We start from the raw sequence: 22859 nt of genomic DNA, 5'->3' as shown, positions 1-22859 counted from the left end.
GCGCATATTTAAGTAGCACTCAAATGTGCCTTTGTCGCAGCAAGGGTTTTAAGCAACGTGGCTGATATTGAAAGTAAGAATATTTGAAGCAAGGAAACTACTTCAATACTGGGCGAGAGTTCTGAAGGTGGGGATAAACTTTCAGATTTTACTTTATCGCTTGCCTTCGGGCGAGCAAAGGAAACTGATGCTCAAGAACCTCCCGACGCAGCTTCCATTCGTGCTGCATAAGGAGAATTAATTTGCATACGAAATTACTCATTCAGCCCACGTTGTAAAATATTGTAACATGTCGTCTCGGAATGAACGCACGCAACCTGACTCAAAACTTTGATCGCGTATTCAATATGCTCGGCAATTTCTGCAGTCTGTTTTTTGGATAAGCACTTCGGCTTTTTCCTGTAAGTAAAAATGTAGAATGAAGATGCCGAATAAGATATTGAGACAGATAAACAGGCTTTACTTGCCAACACCACGATCTGATATTGAGGCACGCCGAAGTAGTGGTGGACTCCGGATTAATTTTGACCACCTGGGATAAGTACCCGAGAGTTTTTGCATTTCGCCCCGATCGAAATTGGGGCGTCGTTTCCCGGCATTGAACCCGAAACTTCGAGATCAGCAGCGCAACGCCATAGCCACTAATCTACCAGTGCGGGTCAGGTGAATGAGTGGAAGGAAGGAAGGAAGGAAGGAAGGAAGGAAGGAAGGAAGGAAGGAAGGAAGGCAAGAGATAAGTAGAAGGCAGGGAGTTCAACCAGAATAACGTCCGGTTGGCTACCCTACACCGGGGGAATGGGAAAGGGGGAACCAAAGATAACAGGGAGAGACAGAGGAGGAAAGGAAAGAACGAAATTGCGGTGAGTTCGCTGACGCGTGTGGTCTTACAGAAATTGCATTAATAGTCACAGATGGTCGCACAAGCCCGTCGTCCTTAAGAAGTACAAAAGCGCCTTTACCGCTTTATGGGCCGACGGGCGATGGGGGCGGTGTTCCAGCAGCACCTGCACAGAAAGCGGCCGATTGTCCAGTTTTTGGAAGGCTTTGGCAAGTTTTTGTCTCCCTGGGGTGTATCGTGGACGGTGGCACAGCAGGTGGTCGATGTTTTCTTCGGTGCCACAGACCTCGCATGCTGCCCTGTCAGTCATTCCAATTAATGCAGAGTATGCCTTTGTGAAGGCAACTCCTAACCAAAGGCGACAGAGAAGCGTAGCTTCACATCGAGGAAGTCCGAGTGGAGGCCGGAGTTGCAGGGAGGGGTTTAGTCGATCATCATCATCATCATCATCATCATCATCATCATCATCATCATCATCATCATCATCATCATCATCATCATCATCATCATCATCATCATCATCATCATCATCATCATCATCATCATCATCATCATCATCATCATCATCATCATCATCACCATCATCATCATCATCATCATCATCATCACAATCATCATCATCACAATCATCGTCATCATCATCATCATCATCATCGTCGTCGTCGTCGTCGTCATCATCGTCATCGTCATCATCATCATCAGCCTGGTTATGCCCACTGCAGGGCAAAGGCCTCTCCCATACTTCTCCAACTACCCCGGTCATGTACTAATTGTGGCCATGTTGTCCCTGCAAACTTCCTAATCTCATCCGCCCACCTAACTTTCTGCCGCCCTCTGCTACGCTTTCCTTCCCTTGGAATCCATTCCGTAACTCTTAATGACCATCGGTTATCTTCCCTTCTAATTACGTGTCCTGCCCATGCCCATTTCTTTTTCTTGATTTCAACTACGATATCATTAACTCGCGTTTGTTCCCTCACCCAATCTGCTCTTTTCTTGTCCCTTAACGTTACACCTACCATTCTTCTTTCCATAGCTCGTTGCGTCGTCCTCAATTTAAGTAGAACCCTTTTCGTAAGCCTCCAGGTTTCTGTCCCGTACGTGAGTACTGGTAAGACACAGCTCTTATATACTTTTCTCTTGAGGGATAATGGCAACCTGCTGTTCATGATCTGAGAATGCCTGCCAAACGCTTTGTCGATGCAGTCGTCTAAGTCGTAAGTTTGGCGAGTTCCACTCGGTCAGTTTGAGACTGCGTGCCAGGTGTCGAAGCTGCCTTGCGGCGTCTATCCTCGAGAGCGGAATTGGAACGCTGTGCTCTTCTTGATGGGGTGTGCGAGCAGCGTTATCGGCGGAATCATTGCCACTGATTCCACAATGGCCAGGTACCCATTGAAAAACGCCCTCGTGACCTTTTTGTTGGACGTGACGGTAAAGTTTCGCGACGTCGTATATCAATTGGTCATGGCATCCGTGTCGGAGAACTGACTGCGTGTACTGTAATGCCGGTTTTGAATCGCAGAACACAGCCCATTTTCTAGGTCTTTCAGAATCAATGAATTCCAGTGCTCGACGCAGGGCCGGTAGTTCTGCCGCCGTTGAGGTCGTGACATGCGATGTCTTGAACCGCAGTGTCATTCCTCGCGTTGGTATAACGACGCCACCAGCAGAACTGCACGACGTATTCGATCGATCGGTATAGATGTGCACGTGGTTGCTCTACTTCTCATGCAAAAGGAGTGAGTGAAGAAACTTTATTGCAGGTCCGGCGAGGACGCGAACTCGTCCTTGCCGGACCGGCAAGTCTAGTCGACCGGCCCGGTCACGGGCACGCCGGACAGCCAGGATTTGCTTTTCTAGAGCGGGGCTACGCAGAAGCCAGTCCCACTCCTCCTTGATGAGCTTGGGGTATGTCGACCCGCACTCCCACAGCATGTGTGGTAGAGTGGAGGTCTGGCCGCAGGACGGGCAGGCGTCGTCGCGATACAAGTCGGGGTAAGCCTCGGGGAGAGCGGACAGACACGGATATGTCCTGGTCTGCAGAAGCCTAAGCGAAACGGCTTGCGCCCTATTCAACTTGGGGTGAGGGGGTGGGAATACCCTTCTGGACATGTAGAAATATTTAATAATCTCGTTGTGAGTAGTGGGAGCGTCCCTGTGACCGTGGAGAGGAGGGGAGTGGAGGGTAGCACGGTCGGTGAGGTCCCGCGCAGCCTCGTGAGCAGACTCATTCAGGTTCGGGGGAGCACCCTCGACCGATCCTACGTGAGCGGGAAACCAGTGGATTGAATGGTTTGTGAGAGCATGTGGACTCGAGCCGCTAAGAAGACGACCAGCTTGCTTTGCGATGCAACCCTTCTGAAAAGCCCTAACTGCCATTTTGGAATCGCTATATATCTCGGACCCATGACGTTCTAGCAGGGCAAGGGCGATGGCGGCTTGCTTGTCGACTCCGGGGTCTGAAGTGCGAATGGAGGCGCTATTGGAAATCTTGCCACTGGAGTCGACCACAACGACGGCAAAGGTCTTCCCTTCGCTGTACACCGCGGCGTCGACGAAGCTTGCTCTAATGTCTCGTTGGTTGATCTGTATGAGGATGGCTGCTGCTCTAGCCTTGCCTCTGCCCTCGTTGTGGACGGGATGGACGTTTCGGGGCACAGGGGCCACTTCGAACTTGTCTCGAATGCACCTAGGGATCGGGGTACTGACCATCGGGAATCCAACAGGGTGGTAACCCAGCTCTTCGAGGATGCGTTTACCTGCCGCTGTGGTAGTCAGGCGAGTGAGTTGCGCGCGTTCTTGGGCTTCGGCAATCTCCTCGGCAGTGTTATGGACCCCCAGCTTGAGGAGATCCTCGGTATGGGTCCTGATGGGTAGCCCGGAAGCCCTCTTGACTACTTTGCGGATGAGAGCGTTGAGCTTGTCTCGCTCCGCTCTGAGCCAGTCGTGCATAGAAATTGTGTACGTGAAGTGACATAGTGCGAAGGCATTGATCAGCCTGAGGAGATTGTTTTCTTGCATTCCTCCGTGCCGGTTTGCTATTCTGCGAACAAGGCGGAAAGCGCTGTCCGTCATTGCGTCATTGCACGTGTTTTTAGAGCAAAGCTGCAGCGATATTTATTTGATAATGAAGCACGACGCTCTGTGGTTCTGCGAACACGTTAGCTTCAAACAGCAACCATATATATATATGTATATATATATATATATATATATATATATATATATATATATATATATATATATATATATAGAGAGAGAGAGAGAGAGAGAGAGAGATAGAGAGAGAGAGATAGAGAGAGAGAGAGAGAGAGAGAGAGAGAGAGAGAGAGAAGGCGAGAGAACAGAAGAAAACCAGGACCATATCCGCAATTTTTTTAGCCTATTTAGCAAGAAATTCTCCTTTATTTCCATGTCAGAGACATGGTGGACGGAAAATGAAGTCGGACTTCACAATAAACCCGGTTACAAGCTAGAAGCGAAATACCGAGCAAGCTACAATCAATCTGGCATCGCCCATGGTGGTGCTGCCCTGTACATAGACGATAGCATTACGTACAGGCGACGATATGATACTGAATTTAAAACACCTCATTGTGAATCAGTATGGATTGAGGTGGATAAAAGTCATTTGCAGCCGTCACAGAACCTTATTGTGGGCGTTATATATAGGTCGCCGTCTGCATCTTATCACGGCTTTTGTGATGACCTTGACTGTATATTTAATGCATTCTTGAGTTATAATGTTCGTGTGCTAATAATGAGTGATGTTAATATTGATGTAAGTGACATTGATTCTTCTTCTTGTTATGAATATGTGTCTTGTTTTAGTAGTTATGGTTACTCATTGCTTGCAGATAAAGCAACGCGTGTAACAGAACACAGTTGTGCACTTATAGACCACGTGTTGTCTAACACTCCTGTTTCCAAATATGCGCAAGTTCTGGATGTTAATATTACTGATCACTACCCGGTAATTTTTGTAATGTCAAACGGCCTGAACTCAAGCAAGAAGTGTTTTACCCGGATATTATTTAACGCTGACGTATTTGCAAATAGTGTACGCGCATTTGATTGGTCACATGTATACTCTTCTAAATGTTCTAACAATAATTGCGGTATGTTTGTACACATGTTTACTGAGGCGATCGCCACCGCCTCCACCACTTACTGTGTGCGCAATAGACATACAATCCCGCGAGATCCTTTGGTAACAGGCGCGCTCTTGCGTTCTATTAAAACGAAATATAACATGCATAGGAAATATGAAAAGGCAACCTTATAGCACTTCCTTGAAGGAAATATACTTTACGTATTCGCAAACTCTTAATAGAACACTTTATGCAGCAAAGAAAGCCTATTTTAGCAATCGCATTGAACAGAATGGGAAGGATTCGAAAAAAAAAAAAAAGCTGGTGCCTTCTCAACTAGTTTCTAGGGCGAGACGTAAAACAACATCCCCCAGAAAAAATAATATACAATGACGTTGTGTACACTACACCTGAAAGTATCTGTAATGCTTTCAGTGCCTATTTTTCGTCCCACATTAACTCAACTTGTAAGGATTTTGATGCAACGTACATTCCACGTACAAATGATTCTTTTTACCTTTACCATACAGATGAGGTTGAGGTGGTTTCAGTTACTTCTAATTTGCGAAACACAGCCTCTGGAATTGACAATGTTTCGGCGCATGTCGTTAAACTTGTAACTGACATCGTGTCCCCAGTTCTCTCGCATATCGTTCACACTATATTTGTCACTGGTGTGTTTTCAGAATGGATGAAAATTACCAATGTGCTGCCACTGTACAAGTCAAAGGACAAGCATAGAATAAAAAACTACCTGTAACGAAGAAGAGTAGCCGCCTGCGGCACAGCACCATCGCCACCGGCATGAGCTCGTGGTTGCTGTCTTTCGCCGGACGCTTGTGACAGCTACCCCTTCGCGCCCGTTGCTAATAAATCTCATAGTAAGTGGTGGACGTGCTGGGTTTCGACCACCCTGGAACTTCGGAGTCGCACTCTACTCCCCATCATGCCCGACGACGCACGCACTCCTCCAGCTCCTCCAACGGCGCCGGCCACCTTGGTTTGTGCCGGTGCCTTGCGTCAGCGAGATCCCCCTATCTTCTCCGGCACAGATGACAAAGACGTTGAAGATTGGATCTCGTCTTATGAGCGAGTGAGTGCCCATAACCAGTGGGACGACGTTACCAAGTTGAGAAATGTCGCATTTTATCTTACAGACGTTGCGAAACTATGGTTTCTAAACCATGAAGCCGACCTCACTTCGTGGTTGGTCTTCAAGACCAACTTTACCCAAGTTTTCGGTCGGCCTGCAGTAAGAAAGCTTCGTGCAGAACAACGTTTGCGCACACGAGCCCAAGAGGCCGGAGAAAACTTCACAAGCTACATTGAGGACATTGTCGACCTTTGCAAACGGGTGAATGCGTCGATGTCAGAGGAGGAGAAGATAAAACATATAATGAAGGGTATTCAGGACGACGCATTTCAAATGTTATTATCGAAGAGTCCGCACACTGTCGCTGAAGTGATAGAATTGTGCCAGAGTTACGACGAGTTACGCAGGCAACGGCTTCACACCCGACGTCCCACCCCACCCGCCGACTCTCTATCAAGCCTTGGAGTCGACGACAACCATGCTGCTCTCTTCGTAAAAATCCAGGAATTCGTTCGCGCAGAGGTCGCCCGCCAGCTATCTTTGATATCTTCTGTCCAGGAACCACCCCCTGCTTTGCATCCTACGATCCGCGACTTCATTCAAGAACAAGTCTCTCAAGCCGTTCCTCCAGCCGTTGAGCAGACACCAGTCACGGCTCCTCTCACTTACGCTGAAGCAGTTTCCCGATCTCGTCCACAAACGCCCCTGCCGCCCTCTGTGCATCGACCACCGACATTTTTGCCGCCATCTATGCCGCTTCACGACCGCCGGCATTTTCCTCCTATGCCGCTTCCCGACCGACAGCATTTTCCGAATCCTCAACCGCGACTCGGACCTTACCCCCACCAGTGGCGCACCTTCGATGACCGCCCAATATGTTTTGCTTGCGGTGGTGCTGGTCACGTGGCGCGCCATTGTCGTCGTGGCATGCTTCCTCTTCAGAACATCCGGCGAGCGCCACCTTTCCCCGCTCCGTTTTCCTCTTCGCCTTCCAGCCTTCCTACCTCTTCCTTTTCCCCTGACCGCCCAACCGCCTCTACTCGCCGCTCACCATCTCCCCGTCGTCGCTCGCTTTCTCCGATGCGGCGTCGTCCCGTGTCCACCGAGCAGGAAAACTGATGGCCGCAGTTCCCGAGGCACGAACTGCGTCCACGTCGCAATGCCCAAGTCCTCGTCCCTCTCCAGCCAACGTCATTGAAGTCTCTGTCGAAGGAATCGCCGTCCTGGCACTTGTAGATACAGGAGCCGCCGTATCCGTAATTTCCGCCGAACTCTGCCGCACACTACGAAAGGTTTTGACGCCTCTCTCCGACTTCTCCCTTCGAACCGCGAACGCTCAAAATATAACGCCTCTCGCTGCCTGTATGCTCGCGTCTTCATTCAAGGTCTACTGTATACCGTCGAATTCGTCGTGCTGCCCACTTGTTCCCATGACATCATATTAGGCTGGGACTTCCTTGCAAATAATAACGCCGTTATTGACTGTTGTCACGCCGAACTCGAACTTTCTGCACTTCCCGACGTCGAGCCTATCGAAAACGACCCTTCCAGTGTTAAACTGTTTGTGTCCGAAGACAATTCCGTCCCTCCACGCTCTTCCCTGCTTGTGCCTGTGTCGTGCGCCGCTATTTCTGATGCCACTGTTCTCTTTACGCCCTCTGAGCTGTTCATTCGCCGCCGATGTTCTCCGCTGCCCTTTGCTCTCCTTACTCTTCGCAATGGCGTCACGAAAATGGTCGTCGACAATCCCACAGCCTGCCCTTTAGTTTTATCTCATGGTGAATGCCTAGGCCTTGTTCAACCGGTCGACACCTTTTGCATCTTTGACACTCCTGCCGTTTCTACTTCTGCGGGCCTTGGCGCACTTACTTGTGACTCTGCGATTGATCAGTCACTCCTCGACGCTTTCCACTGCTCCATCGACGATGGCACGTCATCTTCAGAACGAAGCCAGCTTATTGCTCTCCTGCAGAGGTTCAGCGCTTCTTTCGACAGCCATGCTTCCGGTTTGGGCCGCACATCGACCGTTATTCACCAGATAGATACCGGCAGTCATGCACCTTTACGGCAGCGCCCTTACCGAGTTTCCGCCTCTGAGCGCCGTGTCATTGACCACCAGGTTGCTGACATGCTCAAGCGTGGTGTTGTGCAGCCTTCCAACAGTCCCTGGGCATCACCGGTCGTCCTCGTTAAGAAAAAGGATGGCTCTATTCGATTCTGCGTCGACTACCGACGTCTGAACAAGATAACGCGCAAGGACGTTTACCCGTTACCGCGCATCGACGACGCCCTCGACTGTTTGCAGGGAGCTGAGTTCTTTTCTTCGCTGGATTTACGTTCCGGATACTGGCAAGTCCCCTTGGCACCATCTGATCGACCTAAAACAGCATTTGTAACACCTGATGGATTGTACGAATTCATCGTAATGCCTTTCGGCCTGTGCAACGCCCCAGCCACTTTTGAGAGAATGATGGATAATATTTTACGCGGCCTCAAATGGAACACATGTTTATGCTACCTGGATGACGTAGTTGTCTTTTCTGCTGATTTCCGAACCCATCTCAGCCGTCTCGAGCAAGTTCTCAAGTGCCTCACTGACGCGGGACTTCAACTTAACTTAAAAAAATGTCGTTTCGGCGCCCGAAAGCTCACTATTCTTGGCCATGTTGTATCACGAGACGGCGTCCTTCCGGATCCAGCCAAGCTCCGCGCTGTCACCGACTTTCCGCAACCAAAGAAGTTAAAGGAGCTTCAAAGCTTCCTTGGTTTATGCTCATACTTCCGACGTTTCATTCGAAATTTCGCTTCCATAAGTGCACCCCTGACAGCCCTTCTAAGTGGCGACAAAGAACTTTCCGCTTGGTCACCCGCCTGTGATGACGCCTTCACGAAATTACGCCACCTGCTAACCTCGCCACCTATCCTCCGCCACTTCGATCCTGCAGCGCCCACAGAGGTCCACACCGATGCCAGCGGCGTCGGACTTGGCGCCGTACTCGCACAACGAAAAGCGGGCTTTGATGAATATGTCGTTGCCTACGCGAGCCGAACTCTGACAAAGGCCGAGGCTAATTACTCTGTTACAGAGAAAGAGTGTTTAGCCATTATTTGGGCCCTTGGAAAATTCCGTCCTTATTTGTATGGCCATGCTTTCGATGTCGTCACTGACCATCACGCCCTTTGTTGGCTGTCTACCCTTAAAGACCCATCTGGCCGACTTGCTCGCTGGGCCCTTAAGCTACAGGAGTACGACATCCGCGTCCTCTACCGTTCCGGCCGCAAACACACGGACGCTGACGCCCTTTCTCGCTCACCGGTCTCCGCTGACTGCGCTTGCCTATCCGCCCTTGAGCCCACAGTTCCATCTCATGCACTGCGCAACATGCCGTCGGAGCAGCGCAAGGATCCCTGGATCAGTGCTCTCATCAGCATCCTTTCTGATCCATCCACCTCTTCACCATCTCGCGCTCTTCGCCGCCAGGCTACCCACTTCTGCATTCGCGACGGCCTTCTTTATCATCGTAATTACCTCTCTGACGGTCGCAAGTGGCTTCTCGTGATACCCCGCCATCTCCGTGACCTTATCTGCGACGCTTTCCACACAGACCCTCAGTGCGCACATGCCGGCCTCTTCAAGACCTATGCTCGGCTACGCATCCGATTTTATCGGCGCGGCATGTATAACTACGTCAGAAAGTTCATTCGCTCCTGTGCTCAGTGCCAATGCCGAAAATTACCTCCCGCACAAGTCTACCCGTCACAACCCCTTCCCCGCCCTCGTCGGCCCTTTGATCGTGTTGGTATAGACATCTACGGACCGCTACCCTTCACTCCAGCAGGCAACCGCTGGATTATTGTTGCAGTGGATCACTTGACCCGCTATGCTGAAACAGCTGCTCTGCCGACTGCCACCGCCCGCGACGTTGCATCGTTTCTGTTACGACATTTCGTTCTTCGCCACGGTGCCCCTCGCGAACTTCTGAGCGATAGAGGCCGCGCCTTTCTTTCCGAGGCTTTGAAGGCACTACTCGACGAATGCCGAATCGTTCACCGCACCAGTACAGCGTACCATCCGCAAACTAACGGCATGACCGAGCGCTTCAACCGTACTCTTGGCGATATGCTCTCCATGTACGTCGCCTCTGATCATTCAAATTGGGACCAAGTTCTCCCTTTCGTGACGTATGCGTACAATACTGCGACCCAAGCAACTACTGGTTTTTCCCCTTACTTTCTCCTATACGGACGAGAACCTTCTACTACTCTCGATACCATTCTGTCATATACACCTGACGCCTCCGAAAGTACTCCGCTATCTGAAGCTGCTCGTCATGCCGAGGAATGCCGCCAGCTTGCCCGCTCTTTTTCCACCGAGGACCAGTGGCAGCAGCAATCCCGTCAACCTGCCGGCCGTTCTGCACCAACTTTTTTGCCTGGCTCTCTCGTATGGCTTCGGGTACCCGCTACTACACCCGGCCTCTCCTCAAAACTTGTCGCAAAGTACCTAGGACCCTACCGCGTTCTCGAGCAAACGTCCTCCGTCAATTACATCGTAGAGCCCTTCACGCCATCGACGGACCTACGCCATCGCGGCCGCGAACTTGTCCACGTCTCTCGCATTAAGCCGTACTACGACCCAATAGTAGTCTCTTCGCCTTAAGCCGCCAGGATGGCGCCTTTTTCTGCGGAGGGCGATTGTAACGAAGAAGAGTAGCCGCCTGCGCCACAGCACCATCGCCACCGGCATGAGCTCGTGGTTGCTGTCTTTCGCCGGACGCTTGTGACAGCTACCCCTTCGCGCCCGTTGCTAATAAATCTCATAGTACTACCGTCCAATTTCAGTGCTACCGTTCTTCAGCAAAATACCCGAAAAAATATTCGTGAGGCGCCTTAATGACTACCTGCACAAGCACAACATTCTTTCTCGACACCAATTTGGTTTTAGAAATGGCCTTTCCACACAAACTGCAGCCTCAATATTTACAGACTTAATTAGAAAATCCATAGGCAGTGGTTATCTAGTCGCGGGATTGTTCACAGATTTTGGGAAAGCTTTCGATTCTCTCAATCATTTTATATTCAGCAATAAATTGCTTCGTTACAGAATTAATGGAATACCTTTGACGTTAAGTCGCAGTTACTTAGAAAATCGGCAACAAGTTGGTCAACTAGGTGATTTTCAGTCCAACAGCACCGTTATTAACCTTGGCGTTCCGCAGGGATCCATACTTGGACCTTTAATTTTTTTTCTCTATATAAATGACTTGCCTTCACAGCTTGTGTGTGCTGCCCCTGTGCTCTATGCAGACGATACTAACCTTATTATAGCTGATCGGGAAGAATGCAAACTAATTAATAAGATTAACTCTGAATTACAAATTTAGCACCGTTGATGTACACTGAATGCCCTTCACCTTAACCCAACGAAGACAGTTCTAATCTTATTTCACTCTGAAAAAGGGAAACTACTATTCATTCAGATGTCGTTTACAATAACCATCCGATAAAACAACCTACTGAGACAAAATTTCTTGGTGTTATTGTCGATAACCATTTAAAATTCCGCCTTCATGTGCGTTCCGTAGTTCATAAGGCTTCATATGGCTTGCAAGTGCTGTCGAAATGTCGAACCTATTTCCCTCTCCACGTACTCATCAATCTTTACTACGCATTTGTTCACTCTCACATTAATTACTGCTTAGCGATCTGGGGTCGCACATACAAAACTCATCTGTCACCGGTCTTTACACTTCAAAAAAGAGGTCTTCGCATTATATCACCGAGCAATATGTATATTAAGAGCGAAGATTTATTTAAAACCCTGAACATCCTCAACATTTACGATTTGACAACTTACATCGCCTCCGTCACGCATCGCCTCCGTCATGCATCAAATAGTTAATGAAAAACTAGCCTTGACAACATTCTCGCTCAATCCCTCACTTCGCAATGTTGGAAACGCATCTCGCTGTCGTTTTTTTATTGCCTAAGGTAAATACTAATTACGGTCGCTCTACACTACAGTTTACAGGCACCTCAGTTTGGAATAACTTGATAGTGACCTAACCGCTCTAAGAGGGGGTGGGGGGAACATTGCATACATTTGCATACATGTCCTCACTTTTATTTTTTTTTATCTTCTTTTCCTGTGCCGATGTTTTAGATAACGTAAGAAATTGTTAGAAAAATGTATCTCATTTGTGAAATTTTCCCTACTACTGTATTTTCTTGTTTTGCTTATTCAGCTATTTCAGTTTTATGTGATATTACAGTATAAAAAACAGCTGCCATAGAAGTGTTTTTTTCTAATAATAATCTCTAGGGACCCTTTAACGAATTTGTTGGGTCCCAGAAGTGTGTACTTTGCCTTTGTATACATTAATTATATTAAATAACTTTCAAACTTTGAAAACGCGGAGAGGCCGGCCAGAGGTAATATCCCTCTCTAGCCAGCATGCTCCTCTGCGAAGAGGGGAGGGGAAAGAAAAAAAAAAAAAGCAAATGTAGCCTAATATAAAGTGTTCGGTTAGGATTGCTCATTCGTGGGGCTCGTCAGAAAAATAAAGCGCGAGCGGTGTGAAACACAAAAAGAAAGAAACAGAAGCTAAGAAAGAAGACGACATGGTTGAGTGCAAATCACATGTTTGTGGCATTTTTCGTGTCCCCTTTAGTGCCTGGTCCTCGTAGCGATAAATTTTTTTCTAATCATCTACGTGCAACTAGGTATCTCTTTTTTGTTATACGCAGTGCGAAGGCTAGCCCTTTCATATCATTTCCGCACATGACCAAGCACAGGCATAATACAGTTACAGCGCGGGCAGAATCTAGCTTTGGCAGCGTGCAGAAGTATAGAAAACCGGTGCTGATTAACGCGAAAACTGCGGAAAACAAGGACGAGAATGACAGAGAAAATCACAGGAGCGATCAATCTTAATTGAAGTCATGAGCTTTAAGCAAAAGGATTGGCTGTCAGGAACAGCTGTAACCTGGTGCCAGTGTGGCGGCATTGATAGAGCGTGCGTGCTTGTGCGTCTTGAGCTACCTCGCATCGATGGTTCGTTGAGTTTTGGAAATTCCGCGGCACGCACTATAGTTTTTCGATCTTTCATATATTTTACACTTCTTTCATTACCGTTGGGCTTGTCAATGGGGTCTGCATTGAGGCTGCAAAGGAGATGCATAAAAATTTTGATGGTATTGTACCGCCTTGCAGATGCTATCAAATATCCTAGTATATCGCCAAACGAGACTTCCTGTAATGTAGTGAATTAACATTTGGGATAATTGATATTGCCTACTGATCACTGCTGATTCCTGCTTTCATTGATGTTGCTCAGTGCTCGATTTGCCCATTTGGATCGTGAAATACGAGATGTGCTAGCCTGACAAAACCCCTTACGTACAGTTTAGCCAATGTTACAAATAAACTTTAAGTACTCCTGTATGCTGATGTGGATGTAATGTCAATGCTGGTTAGGTTGAGAATTTACATTTGTCTCGATTCCAGAATTTCTAAGAATTGTGAAAAATTTTCCAGACGAGGTGGTGAAAGTTAATTATGAACCCTTCAGTGTGGAGTTCCTCATACCCACTCTGCAACTTCATGACTTTCAACGTCACAATTTAAATCAATTTGTTGTTATGTTTAATTAGTTGGTGTTCCTGAACACGGATATTTACAGTACAATGTTGTTTTTACTGATTTACGATGCTGCCTCTGTGCTTTGTCTATTAGCCTAACCTAATTCCCTCTTCTTTTAACAATGCTACGAATTACAATCTACAATATGCCCATGAGCTGACCTGTTTTGACTCCGTAATCTGGGAGGCTTAAAGGATAGCAGAGGGATGCTGTTAAACTACCGCTACTACAAAAAAAAAAAAAAAAAGAGGCAGCGTGAACGTAGGCCGTTACAGCGTAATGCGCGGTGAAGATTTTTAAGTATCTCGCAAACCGGTCTTGTCTGAAATTGGAAAGTCTCGGCCTCTTGCAGAAGAAATTAAGACGGTAAAAGCAAAAGGGCGCGTGGATGCTGGATGACCATTCCTTTCTCCCGAAGTGCGTTTCAAGGAATTTTGCTGGACGTGACACTCATCCAAGTCGCCTTGCCGGATTAACAACTCGACGCGCGCGGGAAAGCAGATTAGAGCTCGTTATAATTGCCTGCATGCCCCCAGTTTCTGACTGACTGGTGTCAAAGACCGAGCTTGCGATGCCAAAATCCTGGGCTTAATTCGTTTTGCGACGCCAGAGAACAAAAAGTAAACAATAAGAAGTTACAGGTTTATTTGCTCTTTGTAATAAGTTCATTGCACGTTTAGTAAATGTTGATGTTTTAGTCGGTGTCGGATGTTTCCTTGTTTGACACTGTAAGAGTAAAATAATAAATAGCAGTACAATAAAATATGTAGATAGTAAAAGCACGGCAGGCACACGTACACATCACGCAGTATCGACATGTAGTAGTTCAAACGCACTCGTTGCCTAACAGCATAGGCCCAATTGGCCCACACATTGAACTGAGTTAAATCAGGTTCGGGGTTTTATGTGCCAAAACCGCGAATTGATCATGAGGTACGCGTGCCGTAAACATAGTGGGGGACTCCGGAATAATCTTGACCACCAGGGGATCATTAAGGCGCCCTCTATGCACGGGACACGGCGTTCTTGCATTTTGCCCCCATCGAAATGCGGCCGCTGCGGTCGACATTTGATCCCCCGACCTAGCTCTCAGCAGCGCAACACAATAGCCGCTAAACCATCACGGCGATTGCATAGCACACACATGTTTAGAAATAACCCCCTTATTCTCAGGCAATCCTCGACTGGAAGCTTTTCCTCCACTTCGCCGAGTTTAGCACAGTTTCGCCCCTCGACTGAAGAAGACGCCACACTACTCAACAATTGCTGTGGAGTTTTGCGGAAGCGCTGTGACCACTTACATCGACGGGTTGCGCTACTATCTACTTTCTTGGATCGAAGTATAGTGTTGATTGAAGGAATGTTCTAGAATACGAGGCTAAGTCGCACATAGGTTAAACATCATAAGAAGCCAACAAACACTGACACAAAGGACAACATAGGAGAAATTACTTGTGCTTAATAAATGAAATAAAGAAACGATAAATTAATGGAAATTAAAGTGAATGGAAAAACGACTTGCCGCAGGTGGGAACCGAACCCACAACTTTCGCGAAATGCGAAGGTTGTGGGTTCGGTGTTTTTTGTGTTTTTTGCCGCAGGCGACACCCTGCGGTAAAAAGCACGTTCAACGTCCGCCGCCAAGGTCTGTGAGTGGTGGCGCTGGCTAACACTCCCAGGGTTCTACTAGGATACACACAGAGAGAGAGAGAGAGAGAGAAAATAATGCAGAGAAAGGCAGGGAGGTTAACCAGAGGTAGTTCCGGTTGGCTACCCTGCGCAGGGGGAATGGTTAAGGGGGATAAAAAGAGAAACAGAGTGGAAGATGGAGATAGAAAGAATGGGAGACAAGCACGAACAAAGCGCGTACACTACAGAGCGGTAGGGGGCGGCATTCTTAGAGTCTGTCGTGAAGACCCGTAGACCGCAAGAACCTTATTAGCGCGAGTAAGGCCTTCAACGCGGATGTTCTTTCGGAGCATTGTCCTAAAGCTTTTAGCTCTGAAAGTGGACGATTGTCCAACTGGTCCAGTACTCTGCACATCACTTGTCTCTGAGCACTGTATCGCGGGCAGACACAGATAATATGTGCGAGCGTCTCGTCGATGTTACATGTGTCGCACGTGGGGCTGTTGGCCATTCCAATGAGGAAAGCATATGAGTTCGTAAAGGCAACGCCTAGCCACAGACGGTAGAGCCTGGTCTGTTCACGTCGTGGTAACCCAGGCGGGAGGTGCATCCGTATGTCCAGAGACAACGAACGCAAATGACACATGGTGAAAGCATTTGAGTCCCACAGGGGCAAAGTACACTCACGGGACATCAATCGCAGCTCAGCCGCAGCGTCTGTTCGCGAAAGCGGAATGAAGACTCGTTGACCACTTTCATGTGCAGATCGGGCGGCTTCGTCGGCGTGGTCATTCCCGCTGATGTTACAATGTCCTGGAAGCCACTGAAAGATTACGTTGTGTCCCTTGTCATGGCTTTGATGATATATGTGCCGAATTTCTGAGGCCAGTTGTTCATTGGGTCCGTGGCGCATTGGGCTTCATATGCCCTGAAGGGCTGCCTTGGATTCACTAAAGACTGTCCATTGTTGCGGTGGCTTCTGCTTAATGAAATCAAGTGCAGCACAGAGCGCCGCGAGTTCTGCACCCGTCGATGTGGTCACACATGAAGTTCTTAATTTGATTTCCTCAGATTGTGACGGGATGATGACTGCAGCAGCAGAGCTGTTGAGTTTTACTGAACTATCTGCGTATACATGTTGCCGGAATCTGTGCACGTTGTGAATGTGCTCCAAAGTTGCTTGTTTTAAAGCTTGCAATGGCGCTCCAGCTTTCTTTCTGATTCCTGGAATTGTCAGTTGCACTTGGGGCCGGTGCAGACGCCACAATGGATCTGACAATCGTGTAGCGGGCGTAAATTCTGATGGCAAGTGGACTGATGTCTTACAATAGTCTTAGCAAAAGTTGAAAGTGGCCTTTTTGCTGGCAAGCAAGCAAGATGGTCCGAGGGAATCCGAGTCAGGTGTCGGATGTGTGCTCTCAGGACATCTGTATCAATGTAGACTGTCAAAGGAGCGTCTCTGGCTATGGCCACTGTCGCAATCGATGACGTAGTTTTGGGAAGACCGAGACAAGTCCTGAGTTCTTGGGCTTGCACGCTCTGGAGTTTGCGAATATTCTTAGTGCAAGTATTTCCTAGTACAGGTAAGCTGTACCGCAGGAAGACCAAAAACAGTGCTTTATATAGTTGCAACATTGAGGGTACTGTAGTGCCCCAGGACTTCCCGCCGAGAAAAGTAAGAAGGTCCACAATGGCGGCCAAACGTTTTGTCATGTACGAGATGTGAGGGCTCCAAGACAAGTCTCTATCAATGATGGCACCAAGAAATAGGTGCGTCATTCTATATCGTATAATTTGGTCATTAATCCGCAAAGCATACAGGGCCATCGCTTTGCGAGTAAAAGCAACGAGTGCACATTTCTCAGCGGAAAGCTCCAGGCCTTGTCTTCTTAGGTATGTTGACCCAGCCATCGAGGCTTTCTGAAGTCGTGCGCGGACTTGTACACGTGTCACACCTGAAGCCCATATGCAAATGTCGTCTGTATATACGGAGAGCTGAACGGTTTGCGGTAACGAATCAGCGAGACCAACGAGCATCAGGTTGAAAAGGGTAGGGCTGAGTACTCCGCCTTGCGGTACACCACGACTGGTATAGCTAGATGGCGTTGATCCATCTTCAGTCAAAATAAAGAAATATCTTCCATTAAAATAGTTGCGTACCCAGCGAAAGGTGCGTCCACCAATCCCTACAGCTTCTAAGGCGTCCAGAATTGCATGTTGATCTACATTGTCGTACGCACCTTTAACCTCAAGGAATAGGGCCGCAGTGATAGGGCCCAAGAAAGTGGATGGGAAAACGGCGCCGCGGTAGCTCAATTGGTAGAGCATCGCACGCGAAATGCGAAGGATGTGGGTTCGGGTCCCACCTGCGGCAAGTTGCTTTTTCATCCACTTTAATTTCCATTAGTTTATTGTTTCTTTATTTCAATTATTAAGCACAAGTAATTTACCCTGTGTTGTCCTTGGTGTCAGTGTTTGTTGGCTTCTTATGATGTGACTAATAAAAATCGGACCCCTCGGTTAACCCCCTTTCTTCTCGTTTAGTTTAAACATGTATGTTTTATCGCAGAAAAGTAAAAGTCAACTGGCTTGGTGGCTATGACCGGCTGGGCTTTATCTACGTTTCGCTTCGAGGCGTACATTGCACTATATGTATATATATATATATATATATATATATATATATATATATTATACAGGGCATTGCGCCTGTATTTCAAACTTCGAGAAGAATTTTTCTCGCATGGTGTCTGCACGCGCAAATGTGCAAATATGTTGTCCTTCGTCCTTGACGACGAAGCTATGCAAGTGCTAGTCTTGATTACTGTGACTGGCTTGGCTTGGTTTTCACTTGGCAAGTCTGCTGCCTGTCCTGTAAAAAAAGAAATGTAGCAATTAATGCAGTGGCTTGGAACGTGGCTATGTTTTCGGAAAGCCTCGTTAACGACCACTATAGGTCGCATTTTTTGTCCAAGAGCTTAGGTCTACTTGTTTTGTTACACTCTGTTGTTTTCTGAACGTTTCGTGCCTTCAGCGAGGACGGCCTGCCGCCACAGAACGTCAGCCAATTAAGCGAGGCCGCAGTGGATCTCTAGACCGTATGTCCTCTTTCGTGGAGTCGATTGTCATCAAGGAAACACCGTATCTGTCAACCTCTGAAAGGGAAACCGAAAGTGCTTCTCGAGAACGAGAGTAAGAAATAAAGTAGAAGCGGCGTTCTTTATTCCTCTGTGAATATGTCTAATTTCGCATAAGTTTAATTCTAGGGTAAAGTCTTCTTGTTAGTATTGTGTTCGTGTATTCAGAGAAACATATAGTCCTTAGTAACAGTATGTTCCATATAGTGGCAAGCATAGTCTACACTTTGTTGTAAATAATCTCTCAATGTCCTTTTCATATTTATGCCACCTCCTTGACCTCCCCAATGTGGGGTAGGAAACCGGATGTTTTTTTATGGTACACTTCCTTTTATTTATCCATTAATTCCGTGTCTCTCTCGCTTTTTTCTACCAAAGCGTTCAAAAGAATGAACGCTTTGGTAGAAGTTTGGAGTTAACGAGTCCTTGCAGTTGCATTGTTCACAATATGATCGCAAAAAAACTTGTTGAAACATCAGTGGGGCCTTTTCACACTTCTATGAGAACAAAGAATTCACAGAAATATGGAAACTTGCAATCAACAGCGGCCAAACAAGGCAAGCTTCAGGCACGAAGACTGCAACGTTCCGGCACGGAGACTGAAACGTCCCGGCATGGAGACTTGACTTTATTAAAGCTGCGCTCTGCGAAGTATTTGTAGGGCACTGAAAGTCGAACTCAGTCCCTTTTCTGTCTTTTTCACTTTATCGCGTGCTTGCTTTAGTTGTCGCAGAAAGCTCCCGCTACCCTGACGAGTTTCATTTGTACCCTTGAATTATGTGTCATGGTGAGATCATCCAAGCCGTCAGCTGTAGCTTTTCGTTTAAACGAATTCAGACGTAGCAATACGAGAATGAAAGTGGCGTTCATAGGACCACTGAAAATTTGTGCCGCCATTGTACAGATGCTCGAGGAAAGTAGTATTCTTGCAGTTTTGGAAAGAACCTGGAGATGCGGAAAAAGACAGCTTTTTCTTAAGTGAATTGTGATCAAGCAGAAAGGCTCATTTGAGAAAATACGGGCGTTCAACCAGGCAGAAAGTCGACTCTCGTTAATAAAACGTACATGTATGTAGTTTCTCAATGCATCACTTCTTGATCACGACAGAGAGAAAGAAATGTAGCCCGGTTGTAACAAGCGGGGCGCAGAACATTTCTCTCGCTTTTAAGAACAGCTCCTTCTCTGCAGTAATCTATAACATATTCACGCATCGACCTCTCGTTGCCGTTGTGCCGAAACGAAACAGTTCGAAAGGAAGTTATGCAGAATGAAAGAAAGGTGCAAGGTACAAAATGAAAGTGTAGGGGAATCAGCGGGAAAGGTTTTGGACAGGAAAAATTGCTCTTTCGTGGTTAAGCAGAAACTCTAACTCAGTCCTGAAAGTTATTTTTCTTTGACTTATCTTTCTCGGTGATTGTAAGCGCAGCAGCTTGGCAACGGGCGGCAATCAATAATGCAAATGACCAGACCCGCGCGCTTGCACGCCAGACGTTAACGATCTGTGCACGAAGCAGTGCTAAAAAAAAATATGGCGCTGTACGTCACTCCCCGGGTCACACTAGTGTTAACCAAGCGCCGTATAGCTTGCACATGGGTGTTGTTAAGGTGCCAAAGTGAAGCAGGACATAGGCGCGCAGTGTTATATGCAAGATGAAATGGGAAGCAGGTGATTCATCCCAGTTTCTTGCCCAATTAAACATTTTGAAACATCTGACCTCGAAAAATTAAAAGAATCGTTTCTTCTTGAAATACAGATTGGCAACAACACTGTCAAATCACTCGCAGAAATTTTTTATCATGTTTCCAGGGAGAAATTCATATTGGAATGACCGTTGCAGCTGACGGTAGTTCCTCCAATAATTACTTGCTTAGTTGTGTTTTTACTTCAGTATTCTGATGAGTATAGCATGTGTGCTGTTCTATCTTTTCCCATAAACATGTAGCTTTTTCGTATACGGAAGTTTGAAAAGAATCTTCTGAGGTGTTTTCTTTCTCTTCTCTTTGGTTGGCTATGCTTCGTGGATAAGTACGTCAGCTAAGAAAATAAATCTACGGGCACACAAAACGACCTTCGCGTTGTTTTTAAACGAACACCTCTCGCTTTCCGCGCACAAAATTGCTATTTTGTACGTTAATTCCTGCAGTCATGTCCTTACGTGTCAGTGAAGTATCTGATTTTTCTTCGCCAGCTTTGTTCCTTCCTTCTTTTCCTCCTCCTCCTCCTAAATGATATCACCTTTGGTAGCGTTGGCTCTTCCTTTCCGCAGGGTAAACAAGACTAGAAGCCCAAAGACACGGCAGTTGCGTAATACACCGAATGCCACAGAGATATAGAGATAGATTTAATGGATCCTGCATATGTTTGCTTCAGGCCAGTATTTAACGTATGTAATCGGCAGTACAGGAAGCCTTTCAGAAGTCACTTGTGCCATTATGTAGCGTCAAAACTTATTTTAGTGTTCGTTGCGCGTTCATTGCGACACCGAAGGGAGTTTCAGCGGCAAAGAGCACCTTATATTTGATACTCAGTAGCTTCCTTGATACCTAGCACGCATCACGCGGCACCATTATACGCTGCAAAGACATCGAGCGACATACCAGTAGGGCATGGCTGTGATATTTATGACGCTCAAAATAAATTAGGCACAAACTGAAACGTAAGAAGTGTTCGTACTTGCGGTGGTTGTGGATTGTAGGTAAACGCCGGGTTTAGCCTGGTGATCGAGGCCGGAAATTGTTCCGCCTGAGCGTCTCTGTTCAATGATACAGGGGCGTTTAACCACACCTACAGCAAATCAGTGGTTCCTAAGAATGAAAGAAGAAGGCGTGAAACTTCCTTTCGGTTTATGGTGAATCACTCTGGAAACACACGCTGTTGCGGACACGCATGTAGAATGTTTTCTCTTGTGGGTTTTCAAGAAAAGTGCCCTTTTCGTCACGGTAGTTAGCGCCCGGCTACAGAATGCGTTCAGTGGCTCCCATCTCGTTGCATTCACTACAGTGGGCAGAACAGGTGCTCCCCATCTTAAGTAGCTATACAGGAAGGGATGTATTTGGGCCAGCAGGTGCATAACTTGTTGTGCGTGAACGGTGTAAAGATGGGATACGCAAAATGCCCAGCGCGTTGTCCAGTTACTCTTCCTGTGTCCTGCCTTTGCGCTGTTCACCGGCACGTACAGGCAAACACCAATGCTGGCGTACAGGCAGACCCTGTCCTTATCCGATGCTGTAGTGATGCCTTCTCTTGACGAATCCACTTGGTGACGCAGGGCGCTTGTGGCGGAACACAAAGCGACCGAAAGCGAGCACTTATGTCCGACTAACTTCGCCACTTAATTATTATTTGGGACGTTGGCTTTATGCATGAGGCAACAAGGTTCGTCATTGTCAGCAATACCAACGCAGGAAGCAGTCCACTGAAAATTCAGCGTGAAGCCTTTGCTGTAAGATCACGTTGCATGCGTATGCGTTTATTACTATATATTAAAGATAAAGTACATTACCATCTTATCAGCCCAGTGAGTTGTGAGAATAATTCGACCCAGAAGGTTTAACCTTGAATGCGACAAACTTTCTTGTGCTTAGAGTCCGTAAATTCTAGTCTTCGCCACAGGAGACGATCGACGCAGTGGTGTCGTAAACGCCAAGTTTCTGACTCTTAAGTAATAAGATCTTGCTGCAAGGCGTGTCGCCCATCGTTATCGTTACTAAGTAAACTGCCACTTCGGTGCACGTATTCTGCCTCACCCATCACTGTTGCCTCGGCGGCTACTGATGCAATGTGCGGCGCCCACTGACGCGCGTCTGGATCTTGCGTAACACGACGTCTCGAGGAAGCTGACTCTGTAGTTGTCCGGGATAACTTGCACACGTTGAAGCTTAGGCGTGCTTTAAGGTGCATTAGTTTTTGTGGTTACTGAACCTATTTTGGCGTGTAAAGCAGAGAGACTTTCCTTGCGAACGTCACTGAGTCTGTAGACATTATGTGGCTGCGTAAGATGACGAAAATGGGCTGGCAAAGGCACCTTCTTCTCAAGCTGTTGTGTTTATAAGCGATAGGTAAAGATGAACCAGATTTTTATTTCATAGAGAAATTTTGAAACTAGAACACAGATGATTAATTGACTACAGAAAATAAACATTTTGATGCCAATGATGTGTCTGCAGCCTTTTCCCGGTGGGCTGGTATGCCTGGGAAAGTGACGCTTATATAGTTCAGATTGACAATAGTAAGTTACAAATTTTAATTCAGACCCTCTTTAATATTATACACCTGACGTGCAGAAACGCCTTTCCATGGCCCCCTCTTCTCCAACTGAGGTAAAATACGGAACTTAAAAATAGAAGCGTTGAATTCTGATGTTCTTTGGAACATATTTGAATTAGACACTTAAGTTTTTTACACAAATGACCAAAGTACTGAAAAGAT

The sequence above is a fragment of the Dermacentor andersoni genome, chromosome 5 (genome assembly GCF_023375885.2).
Source record: "Dermacentor andersoni chromosome 5, qqDerAnde1_hic_scaffold, whole genome shotgun sequence".
Lineage (NCBI taxonomy): Eukaryota > Metazoa > Arthropoda > Arachnida > Ixodida > Ixodidae > Dermacentor > Dermacentor andersoni.
This window is presented reverse-complemented; position numbering follows the sequence as displayed.